General features: G+C 40.8%; 1 protein-coding gene across 4 annotated transcripts in view; it reads left to right on the plus strand.

Annotated features, from left to right (window-relative positions):
* The window catches only part of Tbl1xr1 (TBL1X/Y related 1), a 146,482-nt gene that overhangs the window by 25,492 nt on the left and 98,134 nt on the right, over positions 1-22,856 (plus strand). Inside the window, exon 1 of one of the 4 annotated variants that reach the window (XM_051156968.1) lies at positions 443-545. The exons of the other annotated variants lie outside the window; for them this stretch is intronic. The gene's annotated coding sequence lies outside the window, so the exon portion shown is untranslated. Of the gene's footprint in view, positions 1-442; positions 546-22,856 lie in introns of those variants that run through there. 4 annotated transcript variants of the gene reach the window in all.

Here is a 22,856-nt window from a genome sequence, read left to right on the forward strand (position 1 = left end):
CTCATCTCTTTAATGCTTCTTTCCCGTTAGTGTAGAACACACTACTGTCTGTCTGAACCTAGCTTCATCTGTTGACCTCCTGGATATCTTGATTAGCTGTAAGTTTGGGAAGTTATGAATGAAGCTGCTAGAAACATCCACATGTAGGTCTTTGAGGTAGACATACAGGCTTTTCTTTGTGTGTGAGTTTTTTAAAACATAATTTATTTAATTATATTTTGTGTGTATTGGTGTGAAGGTGTCAGATCCCTTGGAACTGGAGCTACAGACAGTTGGGAGCTGGGAATTGAACCTGGGTCCTTTGGAAGAGTAGACAGTGCTCTTAACCACTGAGCCATCTCTCTAGCCCCCTTGTGCGTGAGTTTATGTAGACAACAAATAGCACAGTTGTGTTAAGTCTGTATCATTTTATATGCAACAACCAAGAAGTCTTCCAAAGTCTTTCTTTTGTTGTATTTCTAGTAGCAACAAGAGCATCCTGTTGTTCTACAAAATCCTGCCAGTGGTTGATGGTATCTGTATCTTGATTTTGGCTGTTCCAGTAGGTATGTGGCAGTGTCATATTTTAATTTTAATTTTCCTGCTCAGTATATGATAAGGAATATTCATATACTCAGTTCTCGTTTATGTATCCTTTTCCTTCTTTTAAATTTACTTATTTTGTGTGTGCTCATGTGGATACATACATGCTTATGTAGTGGCCAGAATTCAAATAAGTACATTATTCACTTTTTGAGGCAGGGTATCTATCTCCTCAACCTGGAGCTCACTGATCTAGCGAGCCTGGATGGCCAACAAGCTTTCTCAGGCACTGGGGTTGTAAATACGTGCCATTGCATCTAGCTTTTACATTGGGTACTAGGAACGGAAATTAAGTCCTTATGTTTGCTGCCACAAGCACTATGATGCTTGAGCCATCTTCCCAGCCCCAGCTGTTTTCTTATTGGTGAGGTTTAGTAGTTCTTACTAATTTTATCAAGTTTTACAAACATGTCTCTCTGTTTTGTAGCCTCTTTTCATTCTCTAGACATGGTTGTTGCCCCCCCCCCCTTTCTTCTTTTTTGTGTTTTGAGACAGGGTTTTTCTGTACAGTCTTGGCTGTCCTGGACTCACATTGTTGGCTAGGCTGGCCTTGAACTAAGAGATCCACTTAGTTCCTGAGTGCAGGGACTAAAGGAGTGTGCTACCACCAACCAGCGGACATTGTCATTTACGAGGTAGAAAATGTTAACTATATCCAAATTATCCGTCCATTATCTGCTTTATGAGTTTGTCCTGTTACTCCTGTGATTCAGCGTCTTGGGTACTTTGAGAAGTTTTAAATAGTTATGTTATATGTTTCACATTTAGATATTGATCAGCTTGATTGCTGTGAAGAATGTGGGTCTGTGGGTGGATTCCAGTATTATTTTCCTACTTATTTATTCATCTATATATTTATTTATTTATTGTGTATGGGTGTTTTGTTTTGTCTGTGTCTATGTCAGTGCACCAAGTGTTTGTTTGCCTGGCACCCTCTGAGGTCGGGAGAGGAAGTAGCCTCCCCTGAGACTGGAGTTACAGGTGGTTGTGAGCTGCCATGTACATGCTGGGAATTGAACCAGGCCCTGGCTCTTAACCACTGAACCACCTCTCCAGTGGCTAGATTCATCATTGTGTTAGTCCCTCTAGCAGCACTGGGTAGAAAGATGCTCTACAGCGTGGTGCTCTGTGCTCCTGCATGTTCCCCTATCCTTCACTAGTCTCACAGTTGATTAGTCCAGCTTCACAATCTTGAGGTTCAACTTAATATAAGTTGGCTATTCTGGATCTTTTGTGTATAAACTTAAAAATCTTGGACTCATTTTGCTAAGTCCCGTAAACTAACTTAGTATTTTGACTGAGATTGAGTTAAATCTTTTGCTCAGTTTGGGAAGTGGTGGTGTCTTGATAGTATTGATTGTCCCTGTATGTAGACTTGGAAAACATCTCATTTATTTGGTTCTTTGACTTTCGTGTGCCTTGCTGACTTGCATCTTGAGTGTAATTTGGATTTATATCACTTTTTCATTTCTTTGGGTGCTGTCTTATTCTATATTCCATTGTAACAACATACTCAAGACTGGGCAGTTCATTAATATCAAAGTTTTTTTTGGCTCCCGGCTCTTAGACTGGGAAGCTTAAGAGCATAGTGCTGCTCAGTGTTTGGTAGCTCTGAGGGCTTTCTTGCTGCAATGTGCAGTGGTCGAGGTGATGGTCACACATACGTCCAAGTCAGTAAATGCTGAAGATAATCTTGCTTTAGTAAAATGAACAGATGGTAAGTGTACAGCCTTGATTGGTTCTGACAGCTTTGTCTGACTAGACATCTCTGTGACTCACCCTAGTCTGAGCCTCTTTACCCTCATTCCCTCAGGCCATATGCCTGTTCATTTTTCCCTCTCTGCTCTTAAAGCAGTTGGTTTCCAGCTTCTGTTACTTACATAAGTAAGTGTGACCAAGTCAGGCGTAGGGGCTCATGCCTGCCTGCAGTCTCAGCCCTTCCAGGTGGCTGAAACCTGAGGAGTACGTGTAGTTCTAGAGTAGCATGTACTATGTAGTGAGTATCAGAATCAAGCAACGAGCCCGACACTACCCCCTCCCCTAAAAATCTGTGCCCCTGGTTTTTAAAAGTGTGTTTTTTAGCCTGTATTCTGATGACTGTGATGACAGATGAAGACTGCATTGCTATTCTAGCAGGGCTCCTTTCTCCTCCCACCACATTGACCACTGACCACCTATGCTTCCTACAGGCTGGAAATGCTGCAACTCAGGGCTCAAGCAGCCCTCCTACTTTATAGTATCCTAGGTAGCTGGGGCTTTGCTATATCACCAAGCTGTGCCAAGCAGTGCCCTCTACCCTCACCTCTCTCTTTCCAGATAGTTTGATTCCGCCCCCCCTTCCCCCCCACCCCCTTCTCTCTTTTCCTTCACCACTGTGGACTACAGCAGTCAAATTAGCATGGGTGTTAAGAGCTTCAAGGAGGTAGCTACCTCATTCAAGGAATGTCATCCCACACAAGCTATGTTTTGCATTGTGTTCTATAAAAGCTTTTTTCCCTGTTGATTATTATTATTATTACTATTTTTTTTTCAAGTCAGGGTTTCTCTGTGTAGTCTTGACTGTCCTGGACTCGCTTTGTAGACCAGTCTGGCCTCGACCTCACAGTGATCTGCCTGCCTCTGCCTCCCAAGTGCTGGGATTAGAGGGGTGCGCCACCACAACCTGCCTATTATTATTTTTTAAAGACATCATTTCATGTTGCCCAGGCTGATTTGCCTCTACCTCCTGCATGCTGGTATTACAAGAATGAAGAACTATGTCTGGCTCCTGTGGACTTCATAAGACAATTGGTGGGTTTTTCTACTACTACTACTATTATTATTATCATTATTATTAATTGGTGGGTTTTTCAAAGGGACATTTTGTGAGCAGCACCATCTCTTTTCCAGGTATGTCTTGGTAATGGCATTAGACTGGCCTTGGTGACATTGCCCAAGTGGGTAGCGTAGTCTATGATGCTCTGTTCCCTGTCAGTGCTGATCATCATCAGGAGCTTGTTGGACACAGGACCTTAGATGACCAGTGCTCCTGGAGTGGGAAGGTGGCTCACAGCTCAGAGCCATAGCAGTGTGGCAACTTTCATGGACTGAGATGGCTAGCATTTGCCATTTTGTTCCCATGAGGTCTCTTTACATGGGGGCAGTGGGTAGCTGGTCAGAATAGTAGTATCTTGTTTGGGTTGATCTTAATAACTAGACCTATGTGATTGCTTTGGTTTCTGGTGGTGATAATGCTTTGAACCATTGCTGGGCCCCTGGTCAGCCAGCACAGCACAGCACAGACTTGCTTCTGTATCAGTTGATCAAAGATCAGCTTGATTTTATTTTTTTGTTTGTTTGCTATTTTGAGACTGGGTTTCTTTGTATAGCCATGGCTGCCCTGAAACTCACTCTGTAGATCAGACTGGCCTCAATCTTACAGAGACCCACCTGCCTCTGCCTCCTGAGTGTTGAGATTAAAGGCAACATCCCAGCCAACTTGACTATCTTAAGATAGAAAAATATTAGTCATGTGACTTCACAAGGTTGAGAGGAGGAAAATCCTGTTCCACAGACTTGAGCTTTGTGTGTGACCAAATGGCCTTGTTTGGTGCAGGGACCCCTCGTTGTCTTTGGTATTGCCGTCAGGAGCTAGGTGGCCCCAGCATTGTTGTGACTGTTGTACTGGTACTCCTTGGTACTGTCCTCTACATGGTGTGTATCATCCACTGTTGGGTGTTGTTCTGGTGGTAGAAATGATACTTTGGATTTCAACTTTGCACTGTTCTGGGTAAAACTACAAGATGCTGTAGAGTCTGTTAAACTTCAGTTGATAGCTGCCAGGGGCCTCTCAAAGTGTTTATACCATCCTGCAGAGCAGCTTGCCGCCATTACCACCCCTCCCTGGCTAAATTTCACAACTTTTAAACAGGAACTAGCAAGTTCATGATTAATTTCTTGAAACATGGGGCTAATTTCTATTTATCATTAGAACATTTTTGTAACTTAAAGGAGCTTGCTTGTTCACTCTGTGAAGTGAGCTCTTTGATCAGAAAGGAAGATTGATTCAAAACCAGCCTGGTCTATATAATGAGAAATCTGTCTGAATAGCAAAAACAAACAAACAAACAAACAAACAAGCAAGCAAGCAAAAGACTCCAAAACAAACAAAAAATACGTAGAAAACAAAAATAAAGAAATTTAGTCTCTTTTGAAAGCAGAATATGTAATACATGTAGCAGAATCTCTCCTTTGGAGCTTTGCCTCATTCCTGTGGCTCAGGACGATCTGGAACTCACCGTTCCCAGGGTACATAGTGGCGTTGACATGAGTTTGTAAGTGTGTGGCAGTGCCCCACCGAAGAATCTTGTTTGTTTATGCTTGCCTGTACTTTGCTGAGAGGCCAAAGTTGTGTTCTCTTGCCTCCACTCCCAGGCCTTGTCCATGCTAGGGAAGCCTTTGACTAGGGGAGCCCTCCCCAGCTCCAGGTCGCTTGGACTCTAGTGACTTCACAGCACTACTGTTTCATTCCATAGTTTCAGTTTGGAATGTCCTTTAAGAGTGTTAGTAGTTTATATGCAGCCATAGAATGGATTCTTGATTTATGTTTACTTGTTTATGGAAGAATTCTTGCTTGTACTGTACCACTTCAGGAGCTGCCCTAGTTATCTTCAATTTGATACAGCCTATAGTAGAATATCTGAGGAGCACCTGGCCCTAGGCATGTCATCTTGGACAATGTAAGAAATATAAGCATGAGTATGTGAGGGAGCCAACATGTAGCATTCCCTCATGGTGTCTGCTTGATTCCCTTGCCTGACCTCCCTCATTGATGTAATGTGGCTGGAAGTGTAGTCCCACCCTTTCATTGCCTAAGCTGCTTTTGATTGGAGTGTTATCACAGCAGGAAACTCCGCTTGTATGTTTTAGGGATTGTCAGTCGCTGTCCAGTGTTCTGTAGAGTATGGTACTCAGCCAGGCTTATCTGTAGCTCTGTATCCTGTCCCTGATCAATTTATCCTTCTTTAGGCTTTTGATTGGCTTGATTCCTGAGCTGCCTCCTATAGGTAGTACTGCAAAACAAGGCATAATGGGGATGAGGTGGATGGTGGGTTGGAGTGGGGGATGATGTAGTCCCTTGGCCTGAGTGGGGTTGGTCTTGTTCTTTGTTCTTATGCTGTGACACAGTGTCATTGCAGTGTGTTCTGTGCATCCTAAGAGCTGCTCTGCTCCTGTTTCTATCAAGTGTGTAAGACAAGGTGTCAGTAGTGAAAGTGACCCTGAAGGTCTGCCTCAACCTCTGAGCACTGAGATTATAGGTGTGTCCCACTGTACTTGGATTATGTGGCGATGGGGATGGAGCCCAAGTCTTTGGACATTCTAGGAAGCATTCTAGCCACTGGGCTCCATCCCCAGGCCTTACATATTAGTTCTGATTAGCTTAAATTTATTGTGTTGTTCATACTTAAGATTCTCTGAATTATTTTGAAAGGTTGATGTAGTTCTAGGTTAGAGAACACACAACAGACCCAGAGCTGGTCAGTGCACTGTTTCCAAGGTTGTTAAAGGTTGTGCTGGTGAATGATATCATCACGTAGTATCCATTGGCCTGTGGAGCAGAGATGAGCGTGAGCTTCAGACACTTTTCAGAAAGCTGCCTGGAAAGAAAAAGCAGGTTGTGGACGGGAGGGAGCTATGGAAGCAATATTCCCTCTGCTGGTGAAAGGAGAGTGGCTGGAGATCACACTTGGGAGGAGACTCTTGAGAAGATGCCCATAGCCTAAAAAGTGTTTTCCCAACATCAGTGAGGCCCTGGCTTCAGTCTCCAGGATCACTGAGAAAGGAGAAAGAACATGTGTGTGTATATACAGGATTCAGTGGGTGAGGGAAATGCCTACAAGCATAGCAATTCTCCGTAAAAGCTGGAGGGCAGAATGGCTCACATTGTACAGGCCTGGAGAAGATGAGTACACTGAAAAGAGTGAAGGTAGCATCCAGAGGAAGGTCCTTAAGACCGGGACAGAGGGTGACAGCAGACTACAGCTGTGTGAGGTTTTCAGTATAGCTAGCCCAAACTATAATTATATTGGATTTATTCCTGAATTCCCCTCACATTGTTATCTGTTTGTGCCAGTTTGGAATTAATTGTATGCAACAGATTTTAGGACAAATAAATGCTGTCTATAGTGGGAATCTTTTATCTTCAAGCAGTGAAAAGTTCGTCTGAGGTTCATAGCCGCTGAGGGAAGGTAGTGCAGGCATTGGGTGCAGGAGGAGCCACATAAGCCTGTTTGTGCTGCAGCAGGACAAGGTGCCACTGCTTCCCAGTGCTGCTGCTCCTGCAGCTGTGAACTCAGACATATTGAGCCAATAGTGCTTAAAAATGCCTCATAGCTCCAAGTGGTGGTGGTGCATGCCTGGGAGGTGGAAGCAGGAAGATGTTGCCTGCTTGATCTTGGCCTCATCGCTGATTGGAGGCTAGCTTGGGATACCCGAGACCTTTTCTTTAAAACCTAACATAACAAAAGCTTTCATAACTAGATGTGATTCAGTTTGGAAAATGTATGACTTTGAAAGTTCCAGCTTTGGTTTTTACATATCTCAGTAACCCAGCTTTCCTAACACAGCTGCCTTACTCTAAAATAAAGTTTAGTAACACTTTAAAGTTGTCTTCTGACTTCCTGATCCTAGAAAGTTTTAAAGTTAATTTTTGCTTTTACATCTACCAAAGAAACGGTATGTTTCCGTGCTGAGTCACAGATCCTACTCCCATGTGACAAGGGCAGAACCCGTTCTCATAAGCTATTTGGATTTGTGCCTTGATTTTCATATGAAGGTAAACTCAGGGAAAACTTTTACTTTGTCTTTAACTAAAGCTCCTCTACTCCATCCTCAGCCCATCATTCTGAGGACTCCTGGGAATTGTGTCAGGGCCACTCTCAGTATCTTTTGTTAGTCAGCTTTTGAGCTGCATGGCACTTTAACAAGGTGGGCTCATTTAGCACACAGAAAGCCACTGTGGGCCTGGGGATAGGCAGGCAGAACTTTGGAGATGATCCATAAAGGATAAGAAATACTAGAAAACATTAAGCTACAACATGGCATGATGAATCAGCTCCTGGGACTAGGCATTGTGCAGCCCTGGATAGTCTTTGCTAGATTACTCACTCAGTATGTAGTTGATAAGAGAACAGGGCAGAGAGTAGGTGACTTTCCCATTTTATGTGACCTGATAGCTTTGCCCTTAGAATTTTGACATGCACTGAAGACCTATTTTGTTATTAGCATGTCTTAGAATTTTCTAGTTATTGTGGATTTCTGTTTGACTAATTTTCCCTGCTTTTTAAAATTTTCTTAAAAAAAAAAAAAAAAAAGAACTGAGGAATCTTTACTCAAAGCTATAATGTCAACCTCTGCCACTATGCTGTAGGATGATGATGATGATGATGATTTTTGTTCCTGAGCCTGATTTCCTCACTACTCCTTTATTTGCTTAACTTTTTCTGTTTTTGTGTTTTGACACAGTGTCATAACTTGGTACAATTAGGTGTTCTGTTACTTATGTAGCATGCTGGCCTTGAACTTGGGGCAATCCTCCTGACTCAGCTTCCTTACTATCTCTTGTACACCCCTTTAAAAAATGTGAGCTATAGAAGCAATTAACAACTGCCAAGAGAGGGAGAATTAACCTTCCTTAGGCATGCATGCCTGATTAGTTATCTAATACCAAGTGGCAGCCCTGGAAACATACATGCAGGCAGCACTTGGCTTCAGTGACACAGATGGAACTGACTGGGGCAGCAAAGTAATGAGGGAAGGACAGATGGACACAAAGTCTGAAAGCTGGGATCCATGCTGTCTGCTTAAGAGGCTGAAGCACCAGAAAGCTCAGTGCATTAGTAGGAAGATGGAGTTATTGCTTACAGATGAACAAGGAGCAAGTGTTCAGGGCATACAGGAGACAAGTTTAGCTAATTTAGGTAGGAGCAATCTCTGAGAGGAAGAGTCTTCAGGCTGGGGAGAGAAAGATGTGGTGGATTTTTTTTCTGCACACACTGTCAACATCCACACAAGAACCAAAAAGGAAGCTTTTGCGTACTTCCACGGGTCTGAGGCTAGGTCCTTGGCATTTCTGACATATGTTGACAACACGTTCACTCAGAAGTTCAATCAGGGCTTTCATTCGACTGACTCAGCAGGTTGTATTTATTTATTTATTTATTTATTTATTTATTCATTCATTCATTCATTTATGTGTTTGTTGGCTAGTTTCTTTGGTCAACCTGACACAAGCTAGGTAGGGTCATCTGAGAAGAAGGAACCTCAATTGAGTAAATATCTCATCACATTAGCATATTGGCAAGTCTGTGGGGGCCATTTTACTGATTAATGATGTGGGAGGGCCCAACCTGCAGTTGCCACTGTCACCTCACCTCTGGGCTAGTGGTCCTGGCTTGTATTCCAAAGCAAGTTGAATAAATTGTGGACAGCAGGTTAACAAGCAGTCCTCCGTGGCTTCTGCTTTAGCTCTTGCATCCAGGTTTCTGCCCTGACTTCCCTTCGTTATGGCCACAACTATAAGAGCACTTTCCTCTCCAAGATGCATTTGGTCATGCTATTTATGTCAGCAAGAGACAGCAAAGTCATACTGGATGTATGTTAAAGAAGAGGAGGCTATGAATGGTTTGGGATAGGAGAGAGAGGGAGATGGTGTAAATATATTTAAGTTTAATGAAAAAACCTAAAAAAAAATTCTAGTGACTTAATTTACAATACTCAAAAATTTGTGCCAGCTGCACATGTGCTTAGCTATACAGCTAAGTTTCCAGATTGATCTTTCTACCTTTGCTGTAAAAGCAGATGATGAGAGAGAAAAGCAGTTGTGGCTTAACATTAGTGTTTACATACCGTGTTCTCAAAGTAAAAACCCTGGCTTGATAGGACTACATATATCTGCTTCAGAATTTATATTCCTAGGTATTCCCTGTTACACTAGAATAATTTTAGAGCAGTAGTGGCACACTGGGTTAATAAGAGTCAGTTGCAGAACAGGTGCTATGACAGCTACTCCAGTCACTGGTGTAGTGCTCAACAGCCATAAAGAGTGTTTAAAGGGACAGACATGGCTCTACTCATGACAGACACTAAAATCAAAATTCATACTATTTTCATATTTGCTTGTTTGCTCCATAATCACTTAAAAATGTAAAGCTATTCTAAGCTTGGAGGACATAGAAAGGCAGCTTGGATGTGGCCCGTGGGCCACAGTTTGCCACCATGTTGGCAAGATTGAGTAGCTTTCCTTTTATTAGTTAGGCAATTGTAGAAAATTGCAAAACTCTGACATTTGAAGCCTTTGTGAGGGAGGGTCTCACTATGACACCTAGGCTCCCCTCAGCCTCACAACCTACCTGCCTCCACCTTAGGATTGGTTAGATCACAGGCATGTGTCACTGTAACCTGCTCCAAACCTCCATTGTTTTGTATGGGAAAGGAGACCAATTACACTCATTGTAGTTGTTCATTGTGAACAGCACTTTGCTTTGGCTAATAATGAGCATAGAAGGTTTTATACAGCTAGGAATGCTGGGAACCATGGCTTCCACGTTAGTGACCTCTGTTCTTTCTTTAACTTAAAACAGTTACAGCAAACTCACACCTGCACACTCACTCATATGACTCTGCATATGAGTTGGTTGCTTAGGACCTAAAATGTGTTCTTCATTTAAAGTATGATGATAAATAGTAGGTGCCTTTACTATGTAGCTGAGGTTTATACCACAGGAGTTTAAGGTGGGAAGGTCTGAATTAGCATCCTGCTTTCAGGTGGCTGTTTGCCTTTGCAAATAGGTCCTGTTTGGAGATGAGGAATTGATTGCCTATGAAGGGTTTATATTGTTTACAAATATTTTCTTCCCTTCTTTCCTGGCTTGCAGTACTACACTGAGTTGGACGTTCTTTTTATTTGTAAATGTTTATTTCATTTCTGTTCATGTGTGTAACTGTGGGCATATGCACGCCACAGTGCATGTGCAGATGTCAGAGGACCACATTTACATATGGTCCTGTCTTAGATTGTTGAGCTGCAGTCACTGGTTTCTGCACTGCATTCTTGGGTACCAGGCCTGTGCCTGATTCTCCTTTGCCATTCCTGTCACTTTACATATGCTCACCACCAGTACAGCTGGCCCTTTACTGGGTTCTGGAAATTGAACTCAGATCTTCAGTCCGATGTGGCAATTACTTTTACCCACTGAGCCCTGGCCTGTTGGTACTCTTAATTTTAAGTTAATTCTAGAAAATTTGAAATGTATTTTTTCATGTCCCAGACGTTCACTGTCAATCCTAATTTGCTTTAATGTTTTGAAAGGGAAAACTAACTTCATTGTTTCAGACATTACTAAATATGAGTATTTCTTGTTGTACATTAACTAAAATGACAGCACCCTTTCTTTTTTTGTTTTGTTTTTCAGATGCAGCTTTGTGTAGACTAGGCAGAACTTGAACTTACTGTATAACAGAAGTTCTGATCTTTTCCTTTGCTTCCCCAGCACCGTGGTTACAGGTGTGTTCTCCCCCTGCAGTGTTGGGGCTGAAGCTCAGGGTTTTGTGTGTGCCAAGCAAGTACTCTACCAACTGTACATCCCACTATTCTCCCCACACCCAGCCCCTTTTGAGACAAGGTCTTAACCATATAAATAACTCAGTTTGGCCTGGAACTTGAACTTTTTCTTTCCTGGTGGTGTGTCTGTTCAATCCAGCCCAATATTTTCTTGGAATAATTGACTTTTAGGAGCACATTATTCAGTTTTTGATTATTTTTGTTTCCTGGGAATCTCTCAAATGTTGATTGTTGATTTAATTTCACTGTTAGCACATCTGTTAGGCTGCTTTGTTTGATAATATTCAAATCTTTTATTTAGCCTTTCCTGATTTTCTGTCTTCCTTTCGTTAGTCAGTGAGAATCAGATACTCAGATCTCTTAGCCATTTGGAACACAAGTTTTATTTCCTTTCAAAACTTAAAAAAAAATTTATCAATTTTTATTTAATGTGCATTGGTGTTTTGCCTGCAGGTATGTCTATGGGTGTCAGATCTTGGAGTTACAGAGAGTTGTGAGCTGCCATGTGGGTGCTAAGAATTGAACCTGGAAGAGCAGTTAGTGGCTCTTAACCTCTGAGGCATCTCTCCAGCCCTTGAAACTTTTTTCCTTCTATTTATTTTGAAGTTATGTGACTATGTTATTGAATGCTTAGTGTTTTGTCTCCATGTGGTATTGATTTTTTAATATTCTGTGCTTTTACAATCTTCCCTATCTGATATTTTTGCTGTCATGTTGTCTTTCTTTGGAATGAGTGGAGGCTGTGTTTTTCTCTTCATTTTGTTTCGGTGAGATCTGTTGTATGTATGATGTGGAGTAGTTTTGATTGTTCATTTAGTTTCAACCTCTGCTTTGGATTAATACAAAAAGTTCATCCTACCTGCTTAGTGCTTTGAAGTATAAAGTTAAGCTCTACAGTACAGGCCTTCAGTACACCACCCACCTTGAAGCGCCATGTAAGAGAGGTTGCCCAGGTGCAGTGTGTTACTTACAGCTCCCATTTCCTTATACTGCTCTTCCCACTGCATTGGCAAATGGGTTCATCTGGTATAAGAACAGTCCTATACTGCAGGCCTACTGGTTATTAATTATTTTACCTTTGTAGATCTGAAAGAAAGCCATTTCATCTTCTCTGCTGGCTAGTTTTATATCAACTTGAAAAAACTAGAGTCAGTAGAGAGGTGGGAATCTCAGCTGAACGACGCTTCCTTAAGACAGGCTGCAGAGAGGCCTTTAAGCCAGTTTCAGAACTAAACATTGACGGAGGAGGGCCCAATCCATAGTGTGTAAGGCCACCCCTGGACTAGTGGTCCTGGGTTCTATACAGAAGCTGAGAAAACCAGTGAGCGGTACTCCTCCATGGCCTGTTCAGGCTCTGCCTAGGCTACACAGAGTCACATCTCAAAAACAAAACAACAAAAGAAAGGATGATGTCATTTTAGTTAGTATATAGCAAGTATTACTCATATTTAGTGAAGTCTCAAACAGTGAACTCAGTTTTCCCTTTCAAAACATTAAAGGATAGTATATTGACAGTGAATGCCTGGGACATGAAAAAATACATTTCAAAATTTCTGGAATTAACTTAAAATTAAGAGTGTCCAACAGGCCAGGGCTCAGTGCACCAACTCCTGTCTCCAGGTTCCTGCCCTGTTTGAGTTCTTGTCCTGATTTCTTCAGTGATGAACAGTGATGTGGAAGTCTAAGCCCAATAATCTCTTTCCTTCCCAAGTGGTTTAGTCATGGTGTTCATTTTTTTACTTAGTTTATTAAGTTTTATATGTGCATCATGACTCATGGTAGAAGTCAGATGACAACTTTTCAGAGTTGGTTCTCCTTCTTGGGGATTCAGCCTTGTCAGCCTTTGCAGCAAGCACCTTCCCCTGCTGAGCGCTCTTGCGGGCTTGTTGCTTGAGTTTTAAAGTTAGCACACAAAGCAGCAGGTTTCACTGTGGCACTCTCTTACATGGACTGCTTCTGACCCTCCTGCTCCTGTCCTCCTCCTCGTCTCTTCCCCACCTTTCTAGTTGGCCCCTTTCTGTTTTTGTGACTCAAATTCATGTACTCCCCCCTCCCTTAAGATATCTTTGTATCCTTTGTAGATCCCTTTCTAGAGAACTCTTCCTGCCCCTAATATACTTGTAAAATGACTAAAATGTAAGATCTGTGTATGGGAGAAAATGTGGTAGTTGACTTTTCCAAGCCTGAGTTACCTTGTTTAATTCAATTGCAGAATCCATCTGTTTGCCTGTAAATGGCATGATTTCAGTTTTCTGTAAGGCTGAATAAAATTCTACTGTGTACATGAACCACATTTTCTTTTTATCAGTTTATGGGACATCTAGACTGGTTCTTCCCCTTGGGGCAGCTCTTTGGTATGTAGACTTTTCTCCTAAATGTCCAGAAAGATTATCTCTGCATCGGGTGACATTTTTATTTTTAGTATTTTTAGAAACCTGAACACTGATTTCCATAGTGGCCACACTGAAGGGGTTACTCTTCCCGATGTGTCAGCATATTTTCTCTACCATTCTTTTAGTGTTAGCTGTCCTGCCTGCCGTGCATTCTCAGCACTACTATATTATTTCCCAAGTGGCTAAGTTTGTTGAACATTTAAAAAAAAATTTTAGTCACTTAAAAAAGTGTGTGTGTGTGTGTGTGTGTGTGTGTGTGTAATTATTACTATTTTGTGTGTATGGGGTTTGCCTGCATATGTGTCTATACTTTTGTGCATGCAGGGCCCCCAGAGACCAGAAGAGGACAATGGAACCCCTGGGACTGTAGTCATAGAGAGTTGTGAGCTGCTATGTGGGTGTGGGTACTGAACCTCAGTCCGTAGAAAGAGCAGCCAGGGCTCCTAACTGCTGAGCCATCACTCTTGCCTTGCTGTTTTCAGAATGTCTATTCAGTATTAATTGGGAGATCTTGTTGTCTTTTGTTTATATATTCTAGATGTTAGCTTCTGTCTAATGTATTGTTGGTAGTGATTTTCTGCCCCACATCTATTCTTCACACTGTCTTTTAATACTGATGATTGTTTCCTTTGTTGTACAGAAGCCTTTTAGTTTCATGTTTTTCTACCTGTCAGTTTTTGAGGTTATTTCCTGTGCTATTGGGCTTTTTTTCAGAAAGTTAGTCCCTGTGTTTGGAAGAGTTTTCTTTATGTTTCAACATTTCATTGTTTCAGGTTTTATATTAAGGTCTGTGGTCTATTATGAGTTGATTTTTGTGCAAGGTGAGAGATAGGAATCTAATTTATTCTGCATGTGAATATCCAGTTTCCCTGTACCATTATTTGGAAAGGATTTTTTCCATGTCTCTTTTTAATATTCTTGTCATAAATTTGATAGTGGGTAGGTGTGGGGCATAACTGTATTTGTGCTGATACTATGTTGCCTGTGGCACTATAGAACAATTTGAAGTCAGGAATTATAATATATTTAGTATTGTTTTTGGCCTGTGTTGGTTGGTTTGGTTTTTTTTTTTTTCTCCCTTCCTTTTTTTCCCTCCCTTCCCTTTTTTTCTTTCTTTTTAAAAATTTCTTTGAGTATGGGTTTTATGTCTGCATTTATATCTGTATATATATATACTACATGTATACAGTGCTTATGGGGCCCAGAAGAGGGTGTTGGATACATTGGAACTGGACTTATAGATGGTTATGAGCTGCCATGTGGGTGCTGGGAAATGAATGCAAATTATCTGGAAGAGCGTCCAGTGCCTGTAACTGGTGAGCCATCTCTCCAGCCCCTGGTTGATTGTTTCAACAGGATCTTCTTACTCTGAAACAGATTGTTCTGGAGCTTATCTTGTAGCCCACGTTGCTTGCTCTCAAACTGATGGTGATGCTCCTGTCTTAACCACCTCAAGTGTTGGCGATTACAAGTGTATCATCATCCATAGCTTTCCAGTAGCATTCTTTGTTTTAGGTTGCTTTGGCTCTTTGGAGTATTTTGTGTTGCTGTATGAATTTTTTCTTAGTTATGTGAAAAAAAGTCACTAAAATTTTGATAAGGATTGGCATTGGATCTGTTTTAGCTCCTTTTTGGTACTTTTATCTTTGCACGATATTAATTCCAACAGTCTGGAACCAGTCTTTAGTTTCCTTCTTCAGGTCTTAAAGATTTCATTGTAGAGGCTTTCCATTTTATTGCTTAGGTTCATGCCTGGGTGTTTTATTTACTTTTAAACTATCACAGATAGGATATTTCTGTTTTTAGAAAGTTTGTTAATTGACTTATAGGCAAGCTACTGATATGTATATTTTTGCATCCTGCAGCATTGCTGAAAGTATCAGGCCTAAGAGGTTTCTGGTCAAGGCTTTAGAGTTATTCAGATATAGGTATGTTTAACATGCAGTTACAGATAACTTTTCTATTTACATCTCTTATTTCTTTCTCTTACTATTCTAGGTAAGATAGTTCTATGTAGGATTAGGTTTTTTCAAAAGCTACTTTATTTAGGCTTCCAACCTCACTTCTAACCCACCAACCAGAAGAAGGGGAGAAAGAATGTTAATAATAAAAAGAGGCTTTGGACCTGTTTAGATGTAGTTCCTTGGGCCAGTTCCACTCCGTATTGTCAGGATACCAGCAGTCCAGTCCAATAGCCAATACCAAACAGCACATGAATCTGCAGCGGTGGCACGATCCAGCAGAAACCAAGGCTCTGCCAAATCATCAGAAGTCCATGGAAGTGGCCAGATTCAGGTGGGGTACCACGAGTGCTCTGGGACGTTTCTCTCAGACCAGCAAAGCCCAGTGAAGTGTTGCAGAGCTAGAAATGCAAAGAGTCTCGACCCACTGTCCTTGGTTCTTTTTATCTCCTTCCCACCATCGTGCAGCCTCTGTCTGCTCCCAGCAAAGCATCATATGCCCTCTCTCCCAGAAAAACATCACATGACCTCTCATACTGCGGCTTTCTGCAAAACACCACATGACACAACTGAGTCTTCAGAGAAACCAGAAACCAGCACTTAAGTACTATGTTATAAAAGTGGATAACCTTGTCCTGTTGCAGTTTCTGGAGGAAAAAAATATTTTCTGTCTAGTGTTGGGTAATATGTTTGTTACAGATAGTCTTGGCTCTGTTTGTATGCTGTTCTTTCCTTGTTCGTTTTTGAGGGCTTTTTATTAGGAAGGGATTTGAATTTTGTCATAGATAATTTGTGCATTGAGATGGCCATGTGCTTCCTGTCCACAAATAAAATAAATAAAAAAATACATAAATAAATAAATACATAATTGTGTGTTGTACATCTTTTGACTTATACATGTTGAGCCAACCTCATTAACTGGTATATGTTTTTTGTAGTTTGTTCTTAAATTTGATTTATGGCAGATAATTGAATGTTTTCACATCTGTGTTTATCAGGAGACTAGATCTGTAATTTTCTTTTTTTGGTGTGTCATCTGGTTTTGATACCAGGAGCAATACCTTTTTTTTTTTTTTTTTTTTTTTTTTTTGATTTTTGTTTTTTTAAAGAATGAATTCAGTAGTATGTATTCTCTTATGCTATGTGGGACAGTTGGAGAAATACTGATCTCAAATTTTATAGTTTGGTAGACTTCAGCAGTGAATCATTTTGGTCTTGGCCTTTTCCTTGTGGGAGACTGTGTTAGTCAGGCTTCTCTAGAGTAACAAAATTTATAAAATGAATCTCTATATAGGAAGGGTATTATTATTAGAATGACTTACAGGCTGTGTTCTAGGTAATCCAACAGTGCCTGCCTGTGAACTGAATGTCCAAGAATCTAGTAGTTGGTCAGTCTGTGAGGCTGGATGTCACAGCTGACCTCTTCAGTGTATGCTGGAGTCCTGAAGAGTTAGGCTCTAATACCAGGACTTGCTAGCAAGGCAAGGGCAGGCAGGCAAAGCACCAAAGCTTGCTTCCTCCTCCTTACAGGCTTCCAGCACAAAGTGTGGCCGAGGCATTAGAGGTGTGCCGTGTCTTCCTACCTCAAAGGTCCAGGTCCACCCACTTGAAACCAAGCCAAATTAACAAAAGTCACTTACAGGTGTGCCTCCGTTTTTTGGGTTTTCCTTCCATATGCAGTCAAGTTGGCAACCAAGAGACTTTTGCTGCTATAGCCTTGTTTATTATGAATCGGTTTAAATAGTTTATATCTTTATTTAATTTTGGTAGTTCATATTTGGCTAGGATTTTATCCAATTCTTGTATATTTTCCAGAGTTTTGGAATGCAAGTTTTTAAAGCAGTCTGAAGTTCACTGCGTCTCCCCAGCACTTCCTGATTCTCCTGCTTTTGTTAATTGCTGTCCTATCCCTTGCTCTAGCCTAGATATTTTCCAACCCTGGGTATTTTTTCAAGAACTAACTTTTTGATTGCATGATTTATGTACTGTTGTTTGGGTCTTCATTTGTTAAATTTGTTCCATGATCTTTCTTTGTTTTCTGTCACTTACTGTCTGGTTTGTTCTTGTTTTATTGAAATCTGGAGGTAATAATTAGGTTATTAATTTGTAATCTCTTCAATTTAAAAAATCTTTGTGTGTGCATGCGCCCTTTGTTGAGCTACTCTGGGAATTATCAGCTGTGGACAAAGTAAGGCAGTCCCATATCCTACACATGGGATATGGGAGTAAAATAAAAACTTGTTTATATAACATAACTGAGTTTTTAAAGAAACCAAAACTACTACTACTACATGTCCCCTTTTTTGTTAAAAGTGGCTCTTTCTCTAACATGAACAAACTATATACAATAAGAATAATTATGATAATTATCAGGTAACAATTACATTGATAAGAGCCCGGCGTGGTGGTGCAGGCCTTTAATCACAGCCCTCGGGAGCCAGAGGCAGGTGGATCTTTGTGATTTCGAGGCCAGCCTGGTCTACAAAGTGAGTCTAGGACAGCCAGGGCTATACAGAAAATGTCTCACCCCGTCAGACCCCCCCAAAAAGATACAGCAATTTTAAGTGTATAGGCAACAAACACAAATGAGCACAAAAGGTTCCGTAGCTCCTGGTACTAAAACAGTAGATGACTTCAATATTCACTTTCATATTTAGTTAGGTCATAAACTGAAAATCAATACAGAAATTGAGGAGGAGACACCCCCCCCCAACTCATTCATGCTTTGTTGATGTTTAGAGTTGATGATTAAAGGTCAGATGTTATTATGATGGGCTCTCATGTGTAGATAATGTGCTTTTCCTTTACAGCTTTTGATATTATTTCTTTGTGTTTTTGAGTATGATGTGTTGTAAAGAAGTGGTTTTTTAAAATCTTGTTTTGAGTTTAAATGTTTTCTATCTTTTATGTTGTTGTTTCTCCAAATCTGAAAATATTTTCTGAATAGATTTCCCATGCCTTTAGTTTGAATTTCCGCTCTTGTACTTTGAATGTTTGGTCCCTTAATTATATTATGACCTTCTTATCACATTCACTTGTTTCCTTTTTGACTTTTGGGTATGGTATTTTCTCTTTCTTGTACATCCTTCATATTCCTCTTGGTGAGTCTATTAATAATGTTTTGCTCGTTTCTATTTTTTCCCTCAAAATTTCAGTTTTCTTGGAGAATTTTCCATTTTCCTGACTTTCTTATTCATACTACTTTTTTCCTCCCTCTCTCCTGATGACTTGTGGATATTTGCGTGTGACCACCTTCTCCAGGTCATGGAGTGAATTTATGTTTATTTTTATCCTCTTGAGGTTAACTTACCATTTTTACTAGTAAGCTTTTGGAGTCTTGATACAGCATTGTCCTGTTTGCCTATCTGCATGGAATTGTGATCTTTTGGAGAAGTCAGGTTGCTTGCTCTTCATGATTCTCCACTTAGATTTGTGCATGTTTTCAGTATGTCATTTTCAGCTTTATTTGGGGATTTTCTCACTCAGCAGCCTATTCTTGAGGCATCAGCTTCTTCTTAATGGGACTTCTTCCCTCTCCATACCAGGAGCCCCTGTTGGAGCTGTGTCTGGCTGGAGTATTCTGTCACTGCCAGTGAATTTTTAAAGCTTTATTTTTCTGTCTGTCTTAATGATTTTTCTCTTTACTGAGGTCATATAGAGAGACATTTTAGTCTGCCGTCTTCAAGAAGTGTCCTCAGTTTTGTGTTGTGTTCCTTGTGTTCTCTGTTTTGTTCTGTATTTCCTTTCTTTCTTTCTTTCTTTTGGTTTTTTGAGATAGAGTTTCTTGTTCCGCATTTTCAATTTTTCTTATGACTAATGTTTCAGTTTTTCAAAGTCTGAAAGTAATCCTAGTATTTATGAAGCTGAGGCAGGAGAATTGTGATGTCTAGGTCAGCCTGTGCTGCACAGAAAGACTTCCCCTACCCTTATTATATGACCCTTAAATTTATTTCATGATATATACCTGTTGCAGGATATTTGATCTGATTGTGAACCTCTAAGATTGTGAACTGTAAAAACCCGTTTCTAATTTTGGTTTGGCTCAATTTTTGATCCTAGAGCTTTCTGTTTACTGTAAACCTGTACTTGTGATGTGCCTTAGCCCTAGCATACACCTTTAATCCAAAAGCTTTCTGTAAAAAGGATTAAATAAAGCTACCCCTAGGTCAAGAGGTAGAGCAAGAAACCAGCTGACAGGGAGTAAACAGAAAGGAGGGCCATTGAGTTGAGGGTATTTAAGGCAGTGTGGAGAAAGAAAAGGGACCTTTTCCTTTTGGAACGTGAGCTGAGTAGAAGCTCCATTTTCCTTCTGGGATGTAGGCAGAATAGGAATGTCAGCTGGATGCTTTCTCTGACACTCTGAGCGAGCAAGTTTTCACCTCAGCACCTGGCTCCTGAGTCTTCATTGGTAAAATTGAGCGTCTGGGAATTTCTTTATAGCAACATGTACCACTGATTGACTTGTGGAATTTGAAAAACAGAACAAGTCTTGAAATAATGGGAAAATAGAATAAGTTGGAGGCAAGAGAATGTTAGGTTCTAGATGAATGGCCTTATTTCTTTGTCTCTTTTTGCATCCATAAACCAGAAACTACACACACACACACACACACACACACACACACACACACACACACACACACACACAGTGAGGGGGGAGGGAGAGAGAGGGGTGAAGAGAGAGAGACAGACACTTTTAGGAAAATAAAAATACATGTAAAGTGCTGATATACATTAGGAACGATGTATTTAATAAGTAGATCCTGTCTGTTATTGTATGTTTTGTTATATGCCAGCTAGTAGACACTGCCTTCTAAACTTGAGTGTTTTCTTTTGTAATTTTTTCCTTATAGAAATACACAGATAAACCTGTCATGAAGGGTGAGAAGGATGCTCTTTTTGTTTGTCTTTTGTTTGTTTTCAAGACAGGGTCTTTCTGTGTAGCCTTGGCTGTCACGAACTTGCTTTGTAGACCAGGCTGGCCTGGAACTCAGAACTATCAGCCTGCCTCTGCCTCAAGTGCTGGGATTAAAGCTGTGCACCATCACGTCCTGCTGAGAAGGATGTTCTTGTATTAGAAATACAATAAGGGAGTCAGGGTGGGAATTGGAGTTGTGTAGTATTTTTTCAGTTACCCCAGCTCACAAGCCATGAGGTAGTAAGGAGAAATGGAGTGCTGTTACAGCTGGGGGCTGTTACAGAATATTTGATCCCATAGATTGTGACCTACAAAATCCTGTCTTTGATCCTGTTGTGATCCCTGAGATTGTGAACAGTAAAAACTTGTCTTTTGTTTGGTGTGGTTGAGCCAGAATACACTCCTTTAATCCAAGTGATGTGTGTACACAGGATTTAATAAAGTTGACTTTAGGTGAAGAATTGGAGCAAGAAACCAGCTGATAGGGATTAAAGAGTAGGAGGGACTTTGAGTTGAGGGGTATTTAAGACAGCATTGAGAAGTAGAAGGAGCTCTTTGGCTTTTTTAGCTCTTTAGCTCAGCTCCTTGGCCATTGGTTTTTTGAGCTTTGAGCTAGCAAGCCTTTGGCCTTGAGGGTTTTGGCCTTTTCCTGTGGACTGTCAGCTGAGCTAGCTATTGAGCTTTTTGAGCCTTTTTGCATTGTGATGTGAACTAAGAAGGAAGGTCAAGTGGGTGGTTTCTCTGCCTCTCTGAGCAGGTTTTCACCTTAGCATCTGGCTCCTGAGTCTTGAATGGTAAATAGAACAATTGGGATTTTCATTTAAAACATTTTGGCACCCAACTTTGGGCAGCCATAGCTTTGTAGTGTCGTGGCTAGTTGTCATGTATTCTAGAACACAGTCTTCTTAGGGACTTGAGTTATCTATGTTCTCCTCCTCTGTAGCAGTGTTAGGCCTCCAAGCCTACCATTTTGCCATTGCAGTTTGGTTCTTTGTCTCCCAGTAGCCTAGCCTGCTCTCAGCATGCTTGTTGCTGTACTGTGAATTTCACTGGCCTCTATCTTATTTGGTTTTCTAAGATTCACAGATTTTTGTTTCTGTTTTTTGTTTTTGGCAAGGAATAGAGTCTAGTTAATTGAAGAAAAAAGAGGAAGGACTCAGTAGTTCATTGAATTAAAGATAACCTAAGTAAGAGAGGCCAGTGACTGTCTGAGTTTTGACTGGTGGATCATCTTCATTTATTTACAGTGACTGTCTGAGTTTTGACTGGTGGATCATCTTCATTTATTTACAGTGACTGTCTGAGTTTTGACTGGTGGATCATCTTCATTTATTTACCTTGAAGATCTGTTTTGTTTTTGCCAGCAGAGCGAGGGACAGTATTATCTAATTCTCAGACTGCAGTAGAAGGTATATGTAGTTCCTTCGTTGTAAAATTAGAGGTCTGGAAACCACAGATCTTCAGTACTGCGTTACTGCTTAAAATTCACACTTCAGAGAGCTGCCTGCCCCTTCCCACTTGTTAGGTTAGTGAGGCTAAGCTCACATGGGATGTGGGTGTTTCTGCTGAGGTCACCTCTAGTGTGGCTGTGTATGCTGAGCTCACGAGGGTGTAGAAGATGAGTAGAACTTTGGGAGCTTTATGAAATAGAGTTAGATATGTACCCTGAACCTGTGTAAAAGTGGAAGCAGACACAGCGGTTTTGATAATCAGTGCTGTCCTTGTGGAGTTAGCCCCTAGAATACTTTAAGTACATGTTGCTTTTAGTTACTTCCTGTTCTACTAGACTATGCATGATAGTAGACAAGGAATCTTGCCTATATTGGAAGATGCCAGGAATTACACAAATATCTTAAAATTTGATGAAAGTTACTCAGAGCAGTAATTATCCTTATCATTTAGGGGTGGAAGTTTTTTAGTTATGGTACCTCACTGTCTTACACTCCATGCTGTCAGGTGCAGTAGTGAGAGGCAGGGGCATCTGTTTCCTTCTCATTGTAGCTTTGTCTTTATTTGATTCTCCCTTCAGGGTCTTTGTTTTTAGACAAATGTAGCTTCACTTATGTGTGTTGCTGGTTGTCTTGGAGGAAGAGTTAGAAATGCAAAATGTTCTTCAAAGTAGCTTTGAGGAAAAGAATGCTTTTTGTGGCTTCCTGCAATCCTAGTTCTGAGGAGGCTGAGTGCAAGGTTAAAAACAGCTTAGGCTGCATAATGAGTTATAATCTACCAGTTCCGCATCAAGAAAACAAAAACAAATCTGTTTTAGGATTTATCATCAGGTTGGGTAGCAATTGAAAAATAGCAGATACTTTTTGAGTGTTCCTTTCCAACACGAAGCAAGTGAACTGTGTTTGCTTGTGTTTGTGCCACCCCACCCCTCCTCCCAAGAAGACACCAGGGTG

The sequence above is a fragment of the Acomys russatus genome, chromosome 15 (assembly GCF_903995435.1).
Source record: "Acomys russatus chromosome 15, mAcoRus1.1, whole genome shotgun sequence".
Taxonomy (NCBI): domain Eukaryota; kingdom Metazoa; phylum Chordata; class Mammalia; order Rodentia; family Muridae; genus Acomys; species Acomys russatus.